The 21,898-nt window shown below is 38.1% G+C and overlaps 1 long non-coding RNA gene across 1 annotated transcript in view; it reads right to left on the bottom strand.

Annotated features, from left to right (window-relative positions):
• The window catches only part of LOC126456920 (uncharacterized), a 325,667-nt gene that overhangs the window by 196,030 nt on the left and 107,739 nt on the right, over window positions 1-21,898 (bottom strand). Inside the window, exon 2 of the long non-coding RNA XR_007585412.1 lies at window positions 1,624-1,690. This is a non-coding gene — a long non-coding RNA (uncharacterized LOC126456920). The remainder of the gene's footprint in view (window positions 1-1,623; window positions 1,691-21,898) is intronic.

The raw sequence follows: 21,898 nt of genomic DNA, 5'->3' as shown, positions 1-21,898 counted from the left end.
AAATGTAGCACATTTGGACTGGGACTTATATGTAGCTTATGTAGCTTCTGCATACCATAGTCGTATACACTAATCAACTTGATATCTGCCCTGTGAGGCAATTTATGGGAGACTCATGAATTCCCCGTTTGAACTTGATAAGTTGCACCTGGAGTTGATCTGCCCCACTGCCTTAACACCATCTGGAAACCCGGTAAACAAAACAAATCTGAGGCTACTCAGAAACAGCTGCAACACAGAAATAAAGGAACTACACTTCCCAGTACAACCCTTAGGCCTTGTTTTGCTCTGAAATCTGCTGGTCAAGAAAGGAAAAAGTAAGAAATCCACACCTCAGTATGAGGGCCTCTATCCTATTACATGGGTAACTTCTCCTGTGAAAGCAGAGATCCAGTTGTCTGATCATACTTTGGTAGTACATCTTGGTCAAAAAAAGCCATACAATGGCACAGCTGTGTGTCCCATCCAATACTACCAAGTCCTCTTTTCAAATACTTCAGAGGAGGGTAAGGAAAATGTGAAGAAGGTGAAGAACAACAAAGGGCCCAGGTATGCTTTAGGAAAGAAGCATCCCCATGTCCTGAGGTCCAGTGACTAACTGCATTTTGTATACAAAATAGGTATTTCTTGTCAGATTTGAGGCCGGCCAGAGTGGCCGAGCGGTTCTAGGCGCTACAGTCTGGAACCGCGCGACCGCTACAGTCGCAGGTTCGAATCCTGCCTCGGGCATGGATGTGTGTGATGTCCTTAGGTTAGTTAGGTTTAAGTAGTTCTAAGTTCTAGGGGACTGATGATCTCAGAAGTTAAGTCCCATAGTGCTCAGAGCCATTTGAACCATTTGTCAGATTTGTGGAAGTGTTGAGAAATGATTCATTATTGGGTATGAAGAGTAGTGATAGTGTATGAGGGTATTATTTTGTTTTTGTGTCTCAGTTATTCATTTTGCATTTATCATTCTGTCTCTGCAGAGATAATATGTTAGGTTGACAGTGTTCTTTTCAGTTGAAGTGACTTGTTATCTGATTTTGTTATTTTGATTGTTAGACAACTGTTTGCACTGCCCTATGGAGTGCAAGTGTGCAGTGCTTACTATAAGTTTTATTAAGTGTCAGCAACCAGGCAGTGGTAATTTTTAATGCAATTGTTTCAGTGTGAAGTAGAAGTAACAGCTTAAGTAAAGAACAATCAAGCAGATCCAAACAGTTGTATTATGTTGATTTCATCCCATTGAGGAAAAAGATGTGAAGTTACCATCAGAATTACACAAACAGGAGTTGAAGTAAACCAGTAAAAGGACACTGGAGGTAGGCTAGGCAACACACCAGTATAATATGGTAGACAGTGAGCAACATTGAGTTTCATTCAGTATAGTTTATGCACCATGAAAGTTAGGTCTTCAGACACTCATTTTCAGTATTAAAATTTGAGTTTAATTAGTTAAAAATTGTGTGATACAGGGAATACCTCTGAAACAGATGAACATTTTGCAGTATCAGTTTATTGTACAGTCCTAAGAAAAGGTAGTTATTGAAACTTGTAATGCAGTGACTCTCAAATGCTTACCTAAAACAAAATTTATATAAAGATAAGTATTTTTTGCTAAAGTTTCCCTTAAGTACTCACCTATACACAAACACAATGTGTTGACCACTACCAGAGACTTTACCGAAGTTTGCTCCTCTCATAAAACCTTAAAAACAAGAAGGAAACAGATTACGCTGTTTTGCTTGATCACTGCTGAAATGCTTACTAAACACAACATTGTTTTAGAGGACTAAGCTGTTCTGCCTTTCACTCATCTGCATCTGCATGGTGTGTGTGAAGTCACACTATAACACGGTTTATAATTTGCTTTTAGAGAGTGTATCATACTGTCAAGGGAAACCTTACTTAGCAGTATTAGACTGTGGAGGAAAAGAAATCACACTATTGGGATTACCTGTTTCATTTGGTAAAAATGAAAATCAACACACACATTTATAGCCACCAAAAAGGAATAAAGTAGTTATTCAAAATATGACCACTGAGATTAAATCAGGTAGAACAGATGTACTTATTTGAATACGTTAGAGAGCAATTTATGAAACATTAATTGAGAGTGTCAACACAGTTCTCAGTCCTCGTACAAGAAAAGATCAGTACATAATGTAACAATTTAGTGATGGTCAGGTTTTCATACAGACACTAATTAATGATTTTATGGGTGGACAGCATCTGTTTTGTGAACTAGGGAACCAATTAACGTATGTTCTGATTTCATTAGTGCTGTTAAGTAACATATTTAATGGAAATAGTATTGGAAAAATAGAGTTCCTAATAGGAACTATAACATTCTTATGGGTTACTTTTACTCATCGTAGCTGGTAATCTGTCGCAGCAGATGTCCTGGAACAGTAACTGTAGGTTTTTACTATAAAGCAAAAACAATATTTAATCAAGTGTAGTGTTTCATTTAATATTTATTACAGTTTCAAAATAAAGGCACCTTGACAAATCTGAAATAAGTTGTAACATACTTACAATAATGAAATAAACTATGGACAACAAGCTACATGCTCTCTGTCCAAAATCAAAGTACTGACCTCCCTTGCCAACATGGCTGTAACTATTTATACTTTCTTAACAATCCCGAACAATCTTGGGCATTGTTTAGAAACATCTTTTCATTAATTAACAATTAAAATGGACATAAAATTCTCGAATAAGAAATTACAATAATACGTCTACATTTTTTATTAATTACTAGAGACTCCCTTAATGGAAAATGTTCCCTTCATTTACAGAGCTTCTACACATTAGTGTAGTTGAGATTTCATAATTATTTTCTTCATAACTTTTTCACAAGTACATATTTCCATACATCTCAATTTCAGAAATTACTTATTTGTAGTTAAAATTTACGTGTTTAAATTAGTTTCAATTAGACTGTAACATTTCAACAACTCCCAAAAGGATTTGTGAAACTGAAAGTAGAACAAAACCTTTTCTGACAGACCTATGTAACAGTCCTCATTTTACAATCAATTGGATGAACAAACAATTTGCGAAAAATATGTAAAATTATCATAAATTGTTTTGTATCAGATCCAACTAGATTAAACAAAATATTAATTAATAGCACAAAGGAAGAACAAGTTAATTCGCAGAATTTGTCTGTAGCATGTATTACAACATGAATATGAGGTAAATCTATTTCAATCAGAAAAATTATCTATTGGAAATTAGCTGAATTGGTCTTGTTTCTGTATATTTATGTCTGTCATTAGATCCTCCAGGTTCTGCTGAGTGCAATGGAGACACTGGTGTGTATAACTCTTTCTCAATATTGGCGAAGCATTGTGGAACGAATATTAGTATCGGATACTACAATACTCAAAATCCATATTAGTTTGTATTTAGCCACCTCCTATGTTTGGCAAGTATACCAAGTATTAGACCATAATATAACAAAGTGTTATATCTCCTCTAAGTGCAATGAAGAGCACTGAACTGAAGTACACTGTAGATCTCTGCTTGTCGGAAGTTCATTGCAAAACCTGAAATGTGGCTCATACTCCACTCCTTATGACCATCAGTATATTGTGTAATTGATTGTTTTTAATAGAATAGTTCAATTCAGCAAAATTCCAACTGTTCATACTTAAACATTTCCTGTCTTAAACCTCATAATGTAATTTTAACTTGTTGTTTGATAACATATCACTAAAATCATACTAGTCTAAGATTTTTAAGTGCTAAGGCACTATTCTCTGCAGTTTATATTGACATTTACATATAGTACTGAATAACAAATATATTATTATAATATAGTACAAGTAAATTCTTTTACATATAGTACTGAATAACAAATATATTATTATAATATAGTACAAGTAAATTCTTGGCGTACAATTCCTCAGCAGTTAACATAATTCACCTTACATATATAGAATTAAATGTCTGACCAATGTCCAGTCTTTCCATTTTTCATTTGTCCAGACACTTGCAATGTCCAATCTTTCCATTTTTCATTTGTCCAGATACTTCCAACGGTTCACTTTCTCATCTTTACAATCATTCAAACATTAATTGATGTATTTTTTTCAGGAATATTTGTGCAACACAGTTGTTGCTTTTCCCTTCACAGTAAGTGCTAACAACAACAGAATGAGACATAAGAGTGCAGTTACATATTGCTTTGAGTGACAATATACAATAACTTGAATAAGTGACTAATACATCACATTAGTTATGCTTTATAAGTAATTGAAACAGCACCAACAACTATGTGGTTGGGCCTTATATATAGGTATGTGTTCACCACTTGGGTTTGAATACACAATAAATGAATCTTAAATGATTGGTACATCATGACAAAACTTGGTTAGGTATTATACATTGGTAAGTGTTCACCACTTAGGTGTGAATGCATGATAAATGAATCATAAATAATTTGTACATCATGACAATTATATGTTTGAACATTATACGATGGTAATTGGTTCATAAGTTATAGATTCATCACAAGAATTATGGTTGAGTATTATACATTGGTAAATTGGTACATAAGTGACACATACATCATGACAATAATATGAATAGGTTTTACACATTGATAAGTTGGTTTACATTCCACGTGGGAAAAATATATCTAAAAACAAAGATGATGTGACTTATCAAACGAAAGTGCTGGCAGGTCGATAAACACACAAACAAACACAAACATACACACAAAATTCGAGCTTTCGCAACAAACAGTTGCTTCATCAGGAAAGAGGGAAGGAGAGGGAAAGATGAAAGGATGTGGGTTTTAAGGGAGAGGGCTCCTTACCCTCTCCCTTAAAACCCACATCCTTTCGTCTTTCCCTCTCCTTCCCTCTTTCCTGATGAAGCAACTGTTTGTTGCGAAAGCTCGAATTTTGTGTGTATGTTTGTGTTTGTTTGTGTGTCTATCGACCTGCCAGCACTTTTGTTTGGTAAGTCACATCACCTTCATTATTTATTATTATTTTTTTTTTCAGTAAATTCGGTATCTTCAATAGTGCAGAAATAGCTTGTATTCCAGATTCTCCTATAAAATAGGCTTTAGTCAACAACAAAAAGTGTTGACTTGGTAAATTAGAATGATCTCTGCAATAGAGGTATATGCATGTGGACAGGGGGAAGCATAGCTTTGTACTGTGATGAGAAGTAAGAAATGAAATAGAAAACTCAGAGTGTTGAAGTTGAAGACGAAAAGATGATACACTCCACAGATTAGAATAGCGTTAGTGCTGGTACAAAGCAAAAGAAAAAAATTTCATACAACAACCTTAGACGCTGATAAATATAGAGAGTAGTGTAAGTGAGCCATTCCTCACGATAATTACAAATATTGGTAAGTGTTCACAACTTTGAGTGCTGGTATGTAGCAAAATAAATACATAAGTAAAATGTTTATCAATTCTGTGATAACATACAACAAAATCAGACATAATAGTATGACAGAGCATTGTTACATCTAATAATGCAGAAATGCTAGCTCGTTCCCCGGATCCTCCTATAAAATAGGTTTTAGTCGCTTCATAAAGCAGACATGGTAAATTAGAAGGGTCTCAGCATTAGAGACATATGCATGTGGACAGAGGGAAGGATAGCTTGGTATTCTAATGAGAAGTAAGAAATGAAATAGAAGGTTTGGAGTGTTGGAGTTGAAGAAGAAATGATGATAGACCCCAAAGACAGGAAACCCCCCTACCCAGGACCCCCACTGTTCCAGTACTACACTGTGGTGCTGGAGGGACAAGAGTGTTCGGCATTCCCTGCAGAATGGACTTACCACAGCTTCACCTTCCCAGTCCCCGAAAATTAACCCCAACACTCCCTATTGATTGATCAACGAAGGGTGAACAAATAGCATTTTGCTGGACAGAGTAAATGACAAATATGAACCTGTATTGGTTAACCAAATAACAAATGCTAGATCCTACCAGCTGACTTACAAGCAGTCCCTCTAGTATCTGGGTTTGATCAAACATAATCAATTACATAAACATAAAATATTGAAACCTGTGACATATCTGAGACATATACTGAACATTACAAAAGCAAGGTACAGAATAACAAATGCTAGATCCTACCAGCTGACTTACAAGTAGCCCCTCTAGTATCTGGGTTTGATCAAACATAATCAATTACATAAGCATAAAATATTGAAACCTGTGACATATCTGAGACATATACATGAAAATTACTAAAGCGAGGTACAGAATTACTGTGTTCCTCTGATATCTGTTGCTACTCAAACATAAATTATTATATAAAACATAATAATATAGAAATAAGGTAGCCAAATGCAACGAATTACAGCAAAAATAAACAAAGTCAACTACCTCATTGGGCAGATCATCCAAGTGTTACAATGTTTACATAATGTGAAATACTTTCATATGCATCACTACATTTGCTAAACACCACAGAGTCAAGTGTGATAATGACAAAAGAAAATTTTTGTTACATTTTCAAAATTAAGCAAGAGGTACATCTGAGATATAAAATTAAAGTTACTGGAATGTCAGCCAAGTGATATACTGGGTGATCAAAAAGTCAGTATAAATTTGAAATTGAATAAATCATGGAATAATGTAGATAGAGAGGTACAAATTGACACACATGCTTGGAATGGCATGGGGTTTTATTAGAACCAAAAAAATACAAATGTTCAAAGCATGTCCGACAGATGGCACTTCATCTGATCAGAATAGCAATAATTAGCATAACAAAGTAAGACAAAGCAAAGATGATGTTCTTTACAGGAAATGCTCAATATGTCCACCATCATTCCTCAACAATACCTGTAGTCGAGGAATAATGTTGTGAACGGCACTGTAAAGTATGTCCGGAGTCATGGTGAGGCATTGATGTCGGATGTTGTCCTGGGGACCTCGCAGGCCAAGCATGACAAAAGTGGTGGCTGAGCACACGATCATCACCAAATGATGCGTGCAAGAGATCTTTCACGGGTCTAGCAATATGGGGTGTTTTTTTTTTTTTTCCTAATAAAACCCCATGTCATTCCAAGCATGTGTGTCAATTTTTACCTCTCTTTCTACATTATTCCATGGTTTATTAAGTTTTCAAATTTATACTGACTTTTTGAGCACCTGGTATAAGTTCCCTTTCCAATTCTCATGGCATATATAAGTCTTACATTAAGTTGAAGGACATATTTCATGTGTTTGTAATGTTACAAAATTTTATATAAGGCAAAGACAATACATACACACACACACACACACACACACACACACACACACACACAAAAGGTGGTCCATTGATCGTGACTGAGCCAATATCTCACAAAATAAGCATCAAACGAAAAAACTACAAAGAACTAAACTTGTCAGTCTCGTAGAGACTGAGAGCCACCATGGCCACATGCCACTGTAGAATCAGATTTACATTGGTATATTAAGTATTAGCAGGTTACTTCCAGAATACGTACTGCTCAACAATTAGTTGACAGATTTCTCGTTGGTCATCACCACATTAGACATGATGTAGCAACATCAGATCAGACAATAAATAAAATTGGGCACAGATAAGGTAAATTCCAACATAAGTTAAGGCAAAGGGCAAAGTACCACTGGTTAAATATAAATGGGTTAATATTAGGAGTGAAATGGTTAGTTCAGCCACTCTAAAGGTATGATAAATATATATTCCCTCGTCAGTTACATATTAATGAATCAACTAGTCTTCAATTGAAAGTAGATGTCCGCAAGAACAACAACTATACCATGAATACAAATCCTCAATCTTTAGTTTTCTACTCTGCTACTCATTACCCATGAATCATTAGTGGTCACCAGAGTATTTTCAATAAGATATTGGAGAAATTTAACCAGTTTTCATTAAGAATAATATTGTAAGCTAACATTTGTATATATTGAAAAGCATTGACTTGCTGTAACATACAGCAGTACTGAACAGTTCAGATTTGTGTAGACATTGTGACTAAGAACACACTGTATCTATACTAAGGATATAGCGTGACTTATATAGATACCAAACATATAGCAAACATCATCCCTATCTTACAGTACTTATAGTACTAATATGGCAAAAGAATAATTAAATAAGACCACCAGTAGTTGATCATAATGGTCACTGAAGTGGTAGAAATTACATGAAAATAAAACTGTGTGAGTCTTAAATCTTGGGAATCAGAACACTTCTGTCCCAATAACTATTTCCAACATAAAATTCCATTTTCTTTATGCTCCAAACATTGATTACAGAAGTAATACAAACATAATAAGTTTCTTTCTGATAAATGTTCCTTTGCCAATTACACAGTAGATCTAATACATGTTAAGGACAAGATAATGACATAGAGTATTTTCATACTTGATAGTGAATCAACCTCTGCCCAGTGACTTGCACATAACAGGTCAATCCAAATGAGAACATATATATAAGGCTACAAACAGTCTAACCTAATTGTAATCACATCTCAATTGTAAAGTGATAAAATGTCACAATAACAGAACAGATATCTTAAGTAAACTTCACACCAACTCAAAACATTTTCTCAACTTTTCACAAAATCATCAGCACAATGAGATTATGACTTTATCAGCATAGTGAGAATAACTGTACAGACATGATAAGTAAATATTACACCAACTCTCCTCAAAAGTCTTACATATGTTGCATTATTAAACCACACATAGTTAAATCCGCCGAAAGTTTTTACTCGTATCCAGATAACCAGAAAAAGTCAGCTTGCTTAGTATAAAATATGTGCACCAGTTCCTTTTAGCATCCAGTCTGTAACTATTTGTCCAAATCAGAAAGTGGAAGAGGGGGAGTTTGTACAGAAAAGTAAGAGAGGATGTGACTTGAAAAGAAAAGAGTCACACCAGCTCGGAGCCTTGGGTTCGCCACCCCCAAATTGCAAAAAGGGGTTGCAACCTCCTGAGGAATGTTTCGTTAGAATGATTTGAAGTTGTCATCATTTGAAATAGCATCTGTTCTTACTGTCCTCACACAATTTTTATGCTTGTCACTATATGTTTCTTCAGAATTCATAGCTTTGATAGAATCACACAATATTTTTCAACATCATCTGTCAGATATTTAATATCCATACCACACAAACAGTCAGTCACATCATCTGTTTTTTTTTTAAGTTTCATGTAATAAATCCTTTCCTTCTCATTGAAGAACCATATACTAAATTACTCTGTTGGTATTTTATTGGTACACAGTAGCAAATTACTACATGATAAATCTTAATAAGAAAAATGTATAATTTTGAAAATACAGGTTGCTAAAAACATTGAAATTAGTGTTGTTTTGTTCTTCCTTACTCTATGTTAAGTGCCTGATCAACATATAGTCTTGTGTCTTACAAAGTGCACATTGTATATTCTATGATAGTAGAAGGATCCTAACTGCTCTACTAACAATATAGGATAGTAAAAGGGGAATGATCCCAGAAAATAAATGTGGAGTCACTGGCTGGGGTAAGGCACCATATAGCACATGGTGTATCTATGAAAGTACCACAGATCCCCTACATGTTAAATTTCACCACAAAATTACTGAAAAACGTTCACCCCAAGATTTTGCCTTGACTATACAGTGCACAGAATGTATTCTCAACTATTTCAACTACTCAAATCACTATTTAATTCATAAGAATTTTTAAAAAAAGGTTTAAATATTCAGTGATTAAAAAAATAAAAAATAAATTTTCTCTTATTATTTCACTTTCACTGGGCTAAAGTACTCACCATAAAGTTTGCTAAAGTATATAGTATGATCTTGACTGTGTAAAGTAAGATGCACAACAAATAAATTTCCACTGGTGTGTCAAATATCAAAGAACAAATATCATGATGCTAAGCGGGTGATTAAGGTTATCTACACAATTTCAGCTGTCACATAACTAAGTCCAAATAATAACAAATTCAAATGGTCCTACATAAATATCAAGCAACCCCCAATCTATGCCAGGTAAAAGCATACACAAATGTTCAAATATTCCCTTCTCAACCCCCACTCTATGAACAAGCAAAATATAGGTAAAAATATGCAAATAATCACACATAAAAGAAATATGAATATAAACTACAAAAAAATATTTTACAGTATTAGTTTCAAATGTGTTAAGTTATCCGATTTGAAACAAATACTAACAAAGAGATAGAGGGGCTGGCCAGTACTTACCTCAGCTCAGTACTTACCTCAGCTCAGTACTCCAGCTCTGGTAGACCAAAACCTCCAACCTATCACCCGCAGACTCCCATCCTACATCAAAGACACAAACCACTTCCTAGAACGCCTCAAATCCATTCCCACTCCTCTCCCACCTGAAACCTTTCTTGTCACCATAGTTGCTACATTGCTTTACACAAACATCCCACATACCCATGGTCTCTCTGCCCTTGAGCACTACCTCTCCCAACACCCACCCGAAGATCTTCCAAAAACCTCGTTCCTTATCACACTTACCAACTTCATCCTCACCCATAATTACTTCACTTTTGAAAAAGTGAAGGCCAGACCTACAAACAAATCAGGGGAACGGCCATGGGAACCAGGATGGCTCCATCCTATGCCAACCTCTTCATGGGCCGCATGGAGGAGGCTTTCCTGAAGACCCAACAGCTGCTTCCCCTGGCCTGGTATAGGTTTATAGATGACATCTTTGTGGTCTGGACTCATGGTGAAGAAACACTCCTTAATTTCCTCCATAACCTCAAGTCCTTTTCGAATCTGAATTTCACCTGGTCCTTCTCCAAAACCCAAGCCACCTTCCTGGATGTTGACCTTCATCTTGTTGAAGCTCACATCCACACCTCTGTCCATATCAAACCCACAAACAAACAACAGTACCTTCACTTTGATAGCTGTCATCCATTCCACATCAAATGCTCCCTTCCCTACAGCCTAGGTATTCGTGGCAAACGTATCTGCTCCAGTGACGAATCCCTCAACAATTACACCAATAACCTGACCAGTGCTTTCCTCTCCCGCAACTATCCTGCAGACCTTGTCCACAAACAGATCTCCCGAGCAACACATTCCTCCCTGTCCAACAACAATGTTCCTACCCGCAGACCACACAGAAGCATCCCCCTTGTCACCCAATATTATCCTGGCCTCGAATACATCAACAAATTACTCCGCCAGGGATATGACTTTCTCAAGTAAACCCCTGAAATGAGATCATCCCTTGACAAAATTCTCCCCACACCACCCAGAGCTGCCTTTTGTCGCCCCCCTAACCTCCGTAACATCCTTGTTAAACCCTACAATATTCCCAGACTACCTTCTCTACCCAGCAGTTCCTACCCCTGTAACCGACCCTGCTGCAAAACCTGCCCCATGCATCCCCCCACCACCACCTACTCCAGCCCCGCTACTGGTAAAACATACACAATTCAAGAAAGGGCCACGTGTGAAACTACACATGACATTTATCAGCTGACATGCCTGCACTGCACAGCCTTTTACATCGGTATGACAACAACTAAACTGGCTGAGCGCATGAACGGACACAGACGAATTGTCCGCCTAGGAGATGTCCAATACCCAGTAGCAGAACATGCCCTCCAGCTTAATTGTAGGGACCTAGGAACCTGCTACACAGTATGTGCCATTTGGCTTCTCCCACCCAACACCAGTCCCTCGGAACTGAGGAGATGGGAACTTGCACTCCAACACATCCTTTCATCCCACCATCCACCTGGACTGAACCTTTGTTAACCAACCTCATTGTCATTTACTCTTCAGTCTTCTTCTTTTTCCCTCTCCTCTTTAGCCATTCATGCATCTTTTCATCCTACATAGTTGTGTTTATCTTTATACTATATACCTCTTTACTTCTGTATGCATCCTCTCTGGTTTGATGCTGGCACAGTACTTACAGTAGAATATCTTTGGCTTCCCTCTGACAACCATGCCTCCATCCTTGCTACCCTCCCTGTTTTCCTTTCCCTGTTGCTTCACAACCTGGGTTGTGAGTAACTGAATCCACTTTCCCTTCTTCCTTTTATTTCCCCTCTCTCCTCCCTGATGAAGGAACATTTGTTCCGAAAGCTAGGAACATAAATTTTCGGTTCTGTTTTTTGTGTATCTATCGGCTGTACTTAGCTGAGGTAAGTACTGGCCAGCCCCTCTATCTCTTTGTTAGTATTTGTTTCACACCTTTATATGAGATTTTCCCATTAATCATTAAGTTATCTGATTTCTCACTTGTCAGTGTTTGCATTTACAGAAAGTAGTGAGCATTAACTGTACTTTTATGAGTTGTAGTTTTCTTTCAATTAGTACTTTCATGACTACTGGATCAAAATATTCATAGTGTGGCATGATAAGGTGTATATCATGGATTTGTCTGAGTGGCATAGAGCATACATTCTTCAACACAAGTTTACTATTTGCAACTTGTTCATTTTGTTTTGCAGTACTTTCAATAACTGGGTAATTGTTTTTGCAGAGGTCCCTCAAATCCGTCTGTAAGCTACTGATTTCAACACACACACTCCCTTCCTCCACTACTTGTACACATTCAAAATGGTTCAAATGGCTCTGAGCACTATGGGACTTAACTGCTAAGGTCATCAGTTCCCTAGAACTTAGAACTACTTAAACATAACTAACCCACAGATATGAATATAATAGAGGGAAACATTCCACATGGGAAAAATATATCTAAAAACAAAGATGATGTGACTTACCAAACGAAAGTGCTGGCAGGTCGATAAACACACAAACAAACACAAACATACACACAAAATTCGAGCTTTCGCAACAAACGGTTGCTTCATCAGGAAAGAGGGAAGGAGAGGGAAAGACGAAAGGATGTGGGTTTTAAGGGAGAGGATAAGGAGTCATTCCAGTCCCGGGAGCGGAAAGACTTACCCTAGGGGGAAAAAAGGACAGGTATACGCTCGCACACACACACACACACACACACATATCCATTGCACATATACAGACACAAGCAGACATTTGTAAAGGCCCTTTTTTTTAATTTTTATATTTTTTATTTTTTTTTATTTGGGGGGGGGGGCGGGAGGGGGTGCAGTCATGAATTTATTTTGGTCAGACTTCTCATTAATTACATGGGATATTCCCTCCAAGGTTTTTGTAGCAACACTAACAATTTTTTTGACTATAAGCAGTCAGCAATACTGCAGACCTGGGGCCTTTTATCCATCATCCATAGCAGGAGGTTCATATTTTAGCAAGGTGCCAGTAGGATATGCATTTCCACTTGTTGCATGAGAAGAGGAGCAAAGTCCTGGACCTTGCGTGAAGATGTTGATGCTACACTAATTTCTTAGATAAGATTTGTGGTTATATTTGAACATTGTCCATTGTTAGAATTGCATGAAGCCTGATATAGTGCTTACACCTGAAGACCTTTCCATAAATTTTGTTAACTGATTGTTTAAGAAGAGGTTTCCCCTGCCACTGACAAATGCAGCAGTTATTTATTATTTTCACCAGTAATACCCAGGACTGTGATTGATATATTTCTGATAGGTAAGCAATGTAACTGAAAGTGATCCAGTTCGGTTGTTAGTTTATTATGCACTGAACACCCAGAAGGAAACACTGTAAGTCTACTGATGCCACAGTTATCTGTAACCCCCCATACTGATGCTTCCCCACAAGCCTCTGCTGATGCACCTCTGTGATTGAGTGTGGCGGTCCCTTGCCACATTCAAGATCATTTTGCCATGCCTGCCAGTCTTCCTGTGGCAACATCATCGCTGTTGGATACCGCCACAACCCCGTCACACATTCAGGCTTGGCACTATCTCCACTCTAATGGCTTTGCATTGGCTGGTACATACTGGATGTTACTTGATTCGCCCCTGCCCATGCTCGGTTCACGTACTGCTGACAGGGGATGCTAACTTGAAGGCATTGCTGACCATGGGATGCCTAAAAGTGTCCTTCTACCAGCCAATACAAAAGCTGTAAATTGTTACTTAGGGGAATTAGAGTTGGCCAATGAGAAGTGTTGTGAAGATAGTTTCATACTTACCAGCTCTCTTCCTGGCTAGGGTTGTATCCTAGCTCCTCTCCTATGGCACCATGTCCTCATTCTCCACCATGATATTTCCAAACTATCACCCCTTGGTAGTTTTCAGGAAAGGCATATAATAATGTTTTGCCGGATGTCTTGTCTCACCCACAACATACAAAACTGTAATTATTCCAGTTGATCATTTGATGATTAAAATCTCCTCTGGCAAGGACAATATGATTGGGTAACTTACGTACTAGAGAACAGAGATTTTCTCTAAAGTTATCAGTTACATCTGGGGATGAGTCTGGTAGTCGATAGAAGCATCCATTTACAAGTTTATGCCCACCCCTGATACTAAGTCTTTCCCCAACAATTGTACAGGCAACTTCAATTTTTGTTTTGGTGAATTTAAGTTTCTTGTCTGCTGCAGCAAATATGCTAGCTCCTTTTAACCCTTGCCTATCCCTTCCATATACGCGTAAAATTCCCCCAAAAATCTCACTGCTACAATTTCATGTTTTAACCAGCTTTCCATACCTCTATTTTATGACCTTTGCTGCTTTTTAGAAGCGATTCAAACTCCAGCACTTTGCTCTGAATGCTTTAGCAGTTTATCAAATTTATCACTACAATTATACATAAAAACAAAGATGAGGTGACTTACCGAACAAAAGCGCTGGCAGGTCGATAGACACACAAACAAACACAAACATACGCACAAAATTCAAGCTTTCGCAACAAACTGTTGCCTCATCAGGAAAGAGGGAAGGAGAGGGGAAGACGAAAGGAAGTGGGTTTTAAGGGAGAGGGTAAGGAGTCATTCCAATCCCGGGAGCGGAAAGACTTACCTTAGGGGGAAAAAAGGACAGGTATACACTCGCACACACGCACATATCCATCCACACATACAGACACAAGCAGACATATGTCTGCTTGTGTCTGTATGTGTGGATGGATATGTGCGTGTGTGCGAGTGTATACCTGTCCTTTTTTCCCCCTAAGGTAAGTCTTTCCGCTCCCGGGATTGGAATGACTCCTTACCCTCTCCCTTAAAACCCACTTCCTTTCGTCTTCCCCTCTCCTTCCCTCTTTCCTGATGAGGCAACAGTTTGTTGCGAAAGCTTGAATTTTGTGTGTATGTTTGTGTTTGTTTGTGTGTCTATCGACCTGCCAGCGCTTTTGTTCGGTAAGTCACCTCATCTTTGTTTTTATGTATAATTTTTCCCACGTGGAATGTTTCCTTCCATTATATTGTTATCACTACAATTTTTATACTCTCGACTGTGGCATGGAGGGGATGGAGGGGCGCACGTGACCCATATAGGGGAACCCTACTATCCTAAATCCTATGGCACAAATCGAAGGAGTCCCAACCTTGCTTGTCACAGAGTGTTTGAAGTCTCTGGTTCAATTCTTGCGCTTTACTCAGGAGGCCACAATCAATACTGGGAACAGTGCTTCAGATTGTGAGCTTTGTTGACAATCCATGAGCAAGGCCTGTCCTGTCAACCTTCTATGTCTGTTGCTGGCATGATATTACCTCTGAGCCCAGATGACAGGTATTATTTGTTCCAACATGTGCCACAGTCCACAGTTGGTTGCACCATCTTCCCTCAGTGGCTGCTGGAATATCCTCTTCAGCATGTTGAATGAGGCATCCTGCCATGAACACAGAGCGTGTGAGTGTACTTAGTGTTCCTTTCCATCCCAAGATGCCATTTCCCCGAGGAAATCGTGAAGGTTTTCATGACTTTCTTAGGCTTAACTAGTTGAGTGTTTTAGAAGTTCATAAGAACTGTACCACATAGAACTCATCGCTCATACCTCTGGTACATTAAACTAACTGCCATTTCAAGGTGCAGCTTTATGGCTGACTGCTACCTGTTTGAAGAAGAAAAAAAAAAAAGAACACATTGCTGTGTAGTAACAGTTCTAAAAAATTTGACTGTCATTATTTAAATCAGTGTGTAAAGTATTCAGTACACTTCCTGGCAATTTCAGTTCTCTAATACATAATAGAAATATATTTTTTTAATATTAATTTTGAGTGGCTCCACCTCAGAGTCTTTAAACTACAAGTCACCAATAAGTTTTTCAGTGAGATTGCCAATCTTTTTACAATTTTCACCATTTCATGTTCTCTTTGAGGAAAAACAATATGTATTGACTTTCACAGTTACATAACTTTCAGTTCAATTGAACTACAGATGATGGGTACTGTACTCAGTTTTAATTGTTTAGAGAAGTGTATGGGCTAGCTTTTGATGAAAAACTAACGTTGCTACTGCACCGTAGCCACCTCAAAGCAAAAGTTCACAAGGTATTCAGTATCTTAAAAAGTACCTCAGCCACAAATCATGGGGGCAGACCAATTATGTGTTATGCATTTCTACAAGGCTTATGTACAGTATCAACTTTATTGTTGGTGCTCAGTGTATGCTTCAATTTGGCAATCATGTTGAAGAAGCATCAACTCTCTTGATGATGAGTAGCAGGCTGGCAACTGGAGCTTTTAGAATCAGCCCTATCTGCAGTATCTATTTGACATTAACAGTGCACCAACTATTATCAGGCAGGATGACAAGTATGCAGCAAATTGTCATTTCCCTAGTCACCAGCTTTCCTTGTTACAACTCACCTTCCAGTAGAGCAATTTTTAGTGGATCACTTGTAAACAGTTAGGCCATTAGGGATTTGAGCAGATCATCACACCAGCTACTTGATTCTGTAACCATTGGACAATAGAGTGCAGTTTAAAGTGAACAAAGTTGGCTGCCTTCAGTGTGAAATAAATATGACCATGGCACTAAATCCAGAATATTTGTACTGCTGCAGTTTTAAATTCGCTATTCTAATATGTACTCACTAGTCTTATAGATAGAAGTTATGAGCACTTCTGACTGTTCAAACACATTCACTTAATTTCTTTTCTGAGATAAGCTGATGCCCCATTAATGTTGTTCCAGTTAATAACTGATTTTATCCCTTCATTCTAATTTCTGCTAAGAGTCACTTAGTGGCTAGCTTCTCATAGCACTCACCATGTGTTAAAAATCTTGCACACCTTCAAGCATTCATTATTCTAATGATTCTCTATTTTCTCAATGTCAACTCTTTTGGAGTTACCCGCATTTTCTTTTACTCTGGCAGCTCCATACACTCTCAATGTTCCCACAAATATGGACATGTATGTCCATCATAATAGCAATATTCCCTCCACGATTCCAGTAAGGCTTCTAATATTGTATTTTAAGTGTTCTTCAAGCATAGTCTACTAAAAGCAGAATACATAGAGGTAGAGGTGCAAATGTGGAAGCATGTGGGTAATGTAGAAACGTCTAGTATCTGGCCTGCAGAGTGCTGCACTCTAGCGGGGCAGCCAGAAATTGTTGCGATAGTTCCTATTTGTCACAGTAGAGGGTTAGCAGTCAGTTGAGCAACAGACGCCATGACAGTGATGCAATTTACGTTCGCACGTTTTCTAAACATTTTTCGAGGTAAGTTGTGATATTATATTTATCTACATAGTTTGTAGTTATCTTTCTGTACGTCTGATAGCTTATAAAGGGAGGTGCATAGAAGGTTTTAGCAGTCCTTTGTCAACCTTAAATGGGTAGTTGCTTAATGTAATCTACCGGAATTTAAAAATGCCATTGTGTAGGTAATGTGGAAGCATACATACGATGGCATTGTGGAAATGTTCCCACTATACCAACATCAAATACATTACAGCTAACACATTTTGCATGTGTTTATAGATCCCAAGAAAGCTAACTGATCGGAAACCAAGAGTTATTGTGAAGAAGTGGGATGCTGAAAACATGATTAAGGCATAATAGCCTTAAGGGAAAAGCAGATGGGATTAAGAAGAGCAGTAAAAGCTTTCAGTGTTCCTCAGATGACACTTCAAAGGTTTGTGCATAGTGATATGTCACCTGAAGAATGTGTTTCTTTGAGACTTGGACGTAAGCCTGTACTACTTGATGCTATTGAGAAACAGTTGGTACAGTATCTCATTGAAATGGACAATCGCTTCTATGGCCTTACCAGATTAGATGTCAAGATAATGGCATGTAAGCTAGTTGAAAGAAATAATATTTATCATCCTTTTACTTCAAAGGCTGCAGGTAGAGCTTGGTTTGATGTTTTTCTTAGACAACACAGAAATAAACGCACAATTCACAAACCTATGGGGACCTCATTCTCGAGAGCAAACGGGTTCAACAAAGAAGCTGTGGGACAAGTTTTCTGACATTTCGAAGCTGAGTACAGTAAATACTCCTATAGTGTTGATCGTGTGTACAATGTGGACGAGACTGGGCTCTCTGTTGTCCAGAGCAGAATACCACATGTAACTAGACTGAAAGGTAAACATCAAGTAGAGCAGAGGATCCCTGGTGACTGTCATATGCTGTAGGGGTTTTGGTGGTACTTTCATACCACCAATGATGATCTTCCCCAGGAAGACCTGGACTGACACTCTACTGAAAGGAGCACCACCTGGAATAATTGGTAAATGCCATATTTCAGGCTGGATTCAAACTGAGCACTTCTCCAAGTGGTTTGACCACTTCATTTCTAAGGCACATCCCTCAAAAGAATCTCCTGTGTTGTTAATTCTTGATGGGCATAACAGTCTTGCCAGAAACCTTCAAGTTATAGAACTTGCAAGGGAGAAACATGTTACAATCGTGAGCATCCTGCCTCACACCTCTCATAAAACTCAGCCACTTGATAAGACCCTTATGGGCACTCTAAAAACCTATTACGCTGAGTATGTTCACAAATGATTGCAGCACAGCAGCTGGCCCTTAGAACCATATGGCATATCTGAGTTGTTTGGGAAAGCCTACCTAAAGTGCCAGACTGGCTCTATTGCTGCAAAAGGATTTTTGGAGACTGGAAATTTCCCATGTTACAGGACTATTTTTGCAGAAATAGACTTTATAGCTGCCACATCGGCTTTAGGTGAGGCCAGAAATCTGAGAGGAACTTACGAGAATCCAGCATCTCCAGGTGGAAGGAATGACCTCAGACAAGAAGACACTCAGAACGCATTCAGACCTGTGACAACTGACAGCCCAAGTGAAGATGGCCAAAGAGTAAGCAGAAGGTCAACATCATTGTCAAATACCTCATCAAACACGTGTGTGTCTCCACAAGATATCATGCCAATCCCTCCTCTAAAGAGGACGGTTTCCAACAGGGGTCATAAGCCAGGTTTATCAGCTGTTTTGACATCTTCGCCTTATAAAACGTGCCTTGAAGACTCCTTACTGAAGGGTAAACAGAAGCCTCCTAAGGTACCTGCCAAAAGCAAGAAAAAACATGAAGCTCCTCCTAGAAAACCATGCAAAAAATGGCTTAAGTTATCTGAGGATTCAGATGAAGAGCCCAATGCAGCAACTGTCTCTTCTTGCGAGTCAGATTTGGATCTCCCAGTTGAGGAAGAAAAACCTACTGTAAGAAGATGCCATTCGTATTTTTTGTGGAGGCGCATTTTCCAAAGACGTTCGGGGAGAGTTGTGGATTAAGTGTGTAGTGTTTAAGGAGTGGAGTCACTCTTTGTGTGCCAGAAATGGAGATATTTACATATGCGATTTGTGCAAGTGAACTTAGCTTATGAAGAATTTTTCTATTACAGTTGCGTTTAACAAAAAAATTGTGTAATATAAATTTAATATAAAATAAAATAGTGTCTAACATTCTTAATAGTTTTCGTTTGAAGTAATCAGTTTCCCACAATTTTAAGGTGTTTCCACATTACCCGCACTTCTTGAAAAATTAATCAGTTGTTGTGCAACCAGAAAATGTTTTTTAATTTTTAACATATTTAGTTTTTGTGTTTCATAATATTACGTTCATTGCTAAAACATTATGAATTAGCTTTGGCTAATTTTTGAAGCTGAAAGAGAAGTTAAAATTTCTTTTATACAGCAAAAACAAACTGGGTTTCCACCTTTACACCCTTACCTCTACTACTTCTGCTAATATGATATTGCAGCACCTGTCATGTTCAGAAGTATGGCGGAATGTTCCTTTGGACATGCATACATGCTTGTCCAAAGGAACAGGCACTGTGGAGACCACAGCCATTAACAAACATATGAAATTTTTTCACAGTTACAAATATGGACAACTATGAGCTGTACAATGGAAAGACAACAATCAAATTTGTGCTGGACCTGGACTCATACCTGGTTTTCCGGCTTATCACGAACAGCCACCTTACCATTAGGCTATCCAAGCCCACTTCAAAGCCAGACGCAAAATTCCATATGCTGTCATCCACGTATCTACAACTTGCACTCATACATTCATTATGTATATCCGCTTACAGAGAAGATATTTTAATTTTAAGTTGCATGCCTGGTGTTGGCAAATAAATAAGGTATTGCAGTTTTGTGTTGTTCAGAAGTACAATGCTATGTTCCTTTGGACATGCAAGCATTTCTGAAGGAACAGGCACTGCAGCGACTGCGGCCATTAACAGTCACATGAAATGTATTTGCAGCTGTGAATATGAACTACAATCAGGTGTATAATAAATGACGACAATGAAAATTTGTATCAGACTGGGATTCAAACCCAGATTTCTCACTTATTGTGAGTGGTCACCTTACCATAGGATACCTGAGTGCGACTCACGACCAGACCCAAACTTCTGTATGCCATTAACCATGTGTCTACAACCTGCGCTTGTACATCCATTATGTATATTCCCTTCCCAAGAAAAAAATTTTAATTTAAAGTCACTTACCCTGGATAAATATGATATAGCTGTGCCTGTATTGTTGAAAAGTATGATGCGAAGCTCATATTGTCCATATTTGCATGTCCAAAGACATGCACGCATTTCCAAAGGAACACTGCATTGTACTTACTCGGTTTTGGTGGATAAATATGATATTGTAGGGCCTGTGTTGTTGAGAAGTATGATGCAAAGTATGATGTATTGTACTTCTGAACAACACAGGCACTGCAATAACACATTTATTCATCGACACCAGGCAAGTGACTGTCAATTAAAATGTCTCCCCTGTATGGGAATATACGTAGTGAATGTAGGAGTGCAGGTTGTGGACATATGATTGATAACATATGGGTGTTTGGGTCTGGCTGTGGAGTGTGCTTAGATAGCCTAATGGTAATGCGATCCATTTCAGTAAGCAGGAAATCCAGGTTGGAGTACCAGTCCAGCACAAATTTTCATTGTTGTCATTCTATTACACAGCTGATGGTTGACCATATGTGCAACTGTGAGTACATTTCATGCTTCTGATAATATCATCCATGAGAAGCTCTTGTCATTTCATAACTGTACTCAAGTCCAAATCCAAAAGCATAGTTGTCAATGAAATACAACACTCAGCACCGAAAACACATTTATTTTGAACATCATTGTATAGCCAGAATAGAACTGACCTCCTGACCTGTGCAGCTACTTATACAAACATCAAATATTTCAGATTGCAGGTAGTTATAGAAACATAGAATATTTTTAATACATATTAAAAACATAAATCAAAAGCTTTGCAGGAATGATACATACTAATAACAAACAATTGCTGGTAGTCAGGTTTGAAATGGTGACCCACAACATGCCTACCAGAAATGCTAACCACTATGTCACACTACAAGGTCCACAGCTTGTGGCATTGCTCCTCCTCCTGTAGGAGTGCACAGCACCATGGATATAGATCTCAGTGGTCCATGATTGTTTACTTGAACCTCTCATGGTCAGTCTGCAACTCTGAATTGTAGTAGGGCTTTATACAAAGAACATCGATGACTTCTCTATGCTTATGTTTTGCTGATGAATGGTCATAATCCTTGACTTCATATGTGACATCAGGCAAGCGATGAGGGATATGATATATCTCA

Source organism: Schistocerca serialis, chromosome 2, assembly GCF_023864345.2.
Source record: "Schistocerca serialis cubense isolate TAMUIC-IGC-003099 chromosome 2, iqSchSeri2.2, whole genome shotgun sequence".
In the NCBI taxonomy this organism is placed as follows: domain Eukaryota; kingdom Metazoa; phylum Arthropoda; class Insecta; order Orthoptera; family Acrididae; genus Schistocerca; species Schistocerca serialis.
This window is presented reverse-complemented; position numbering and strand designations above follow the sequence as displayed.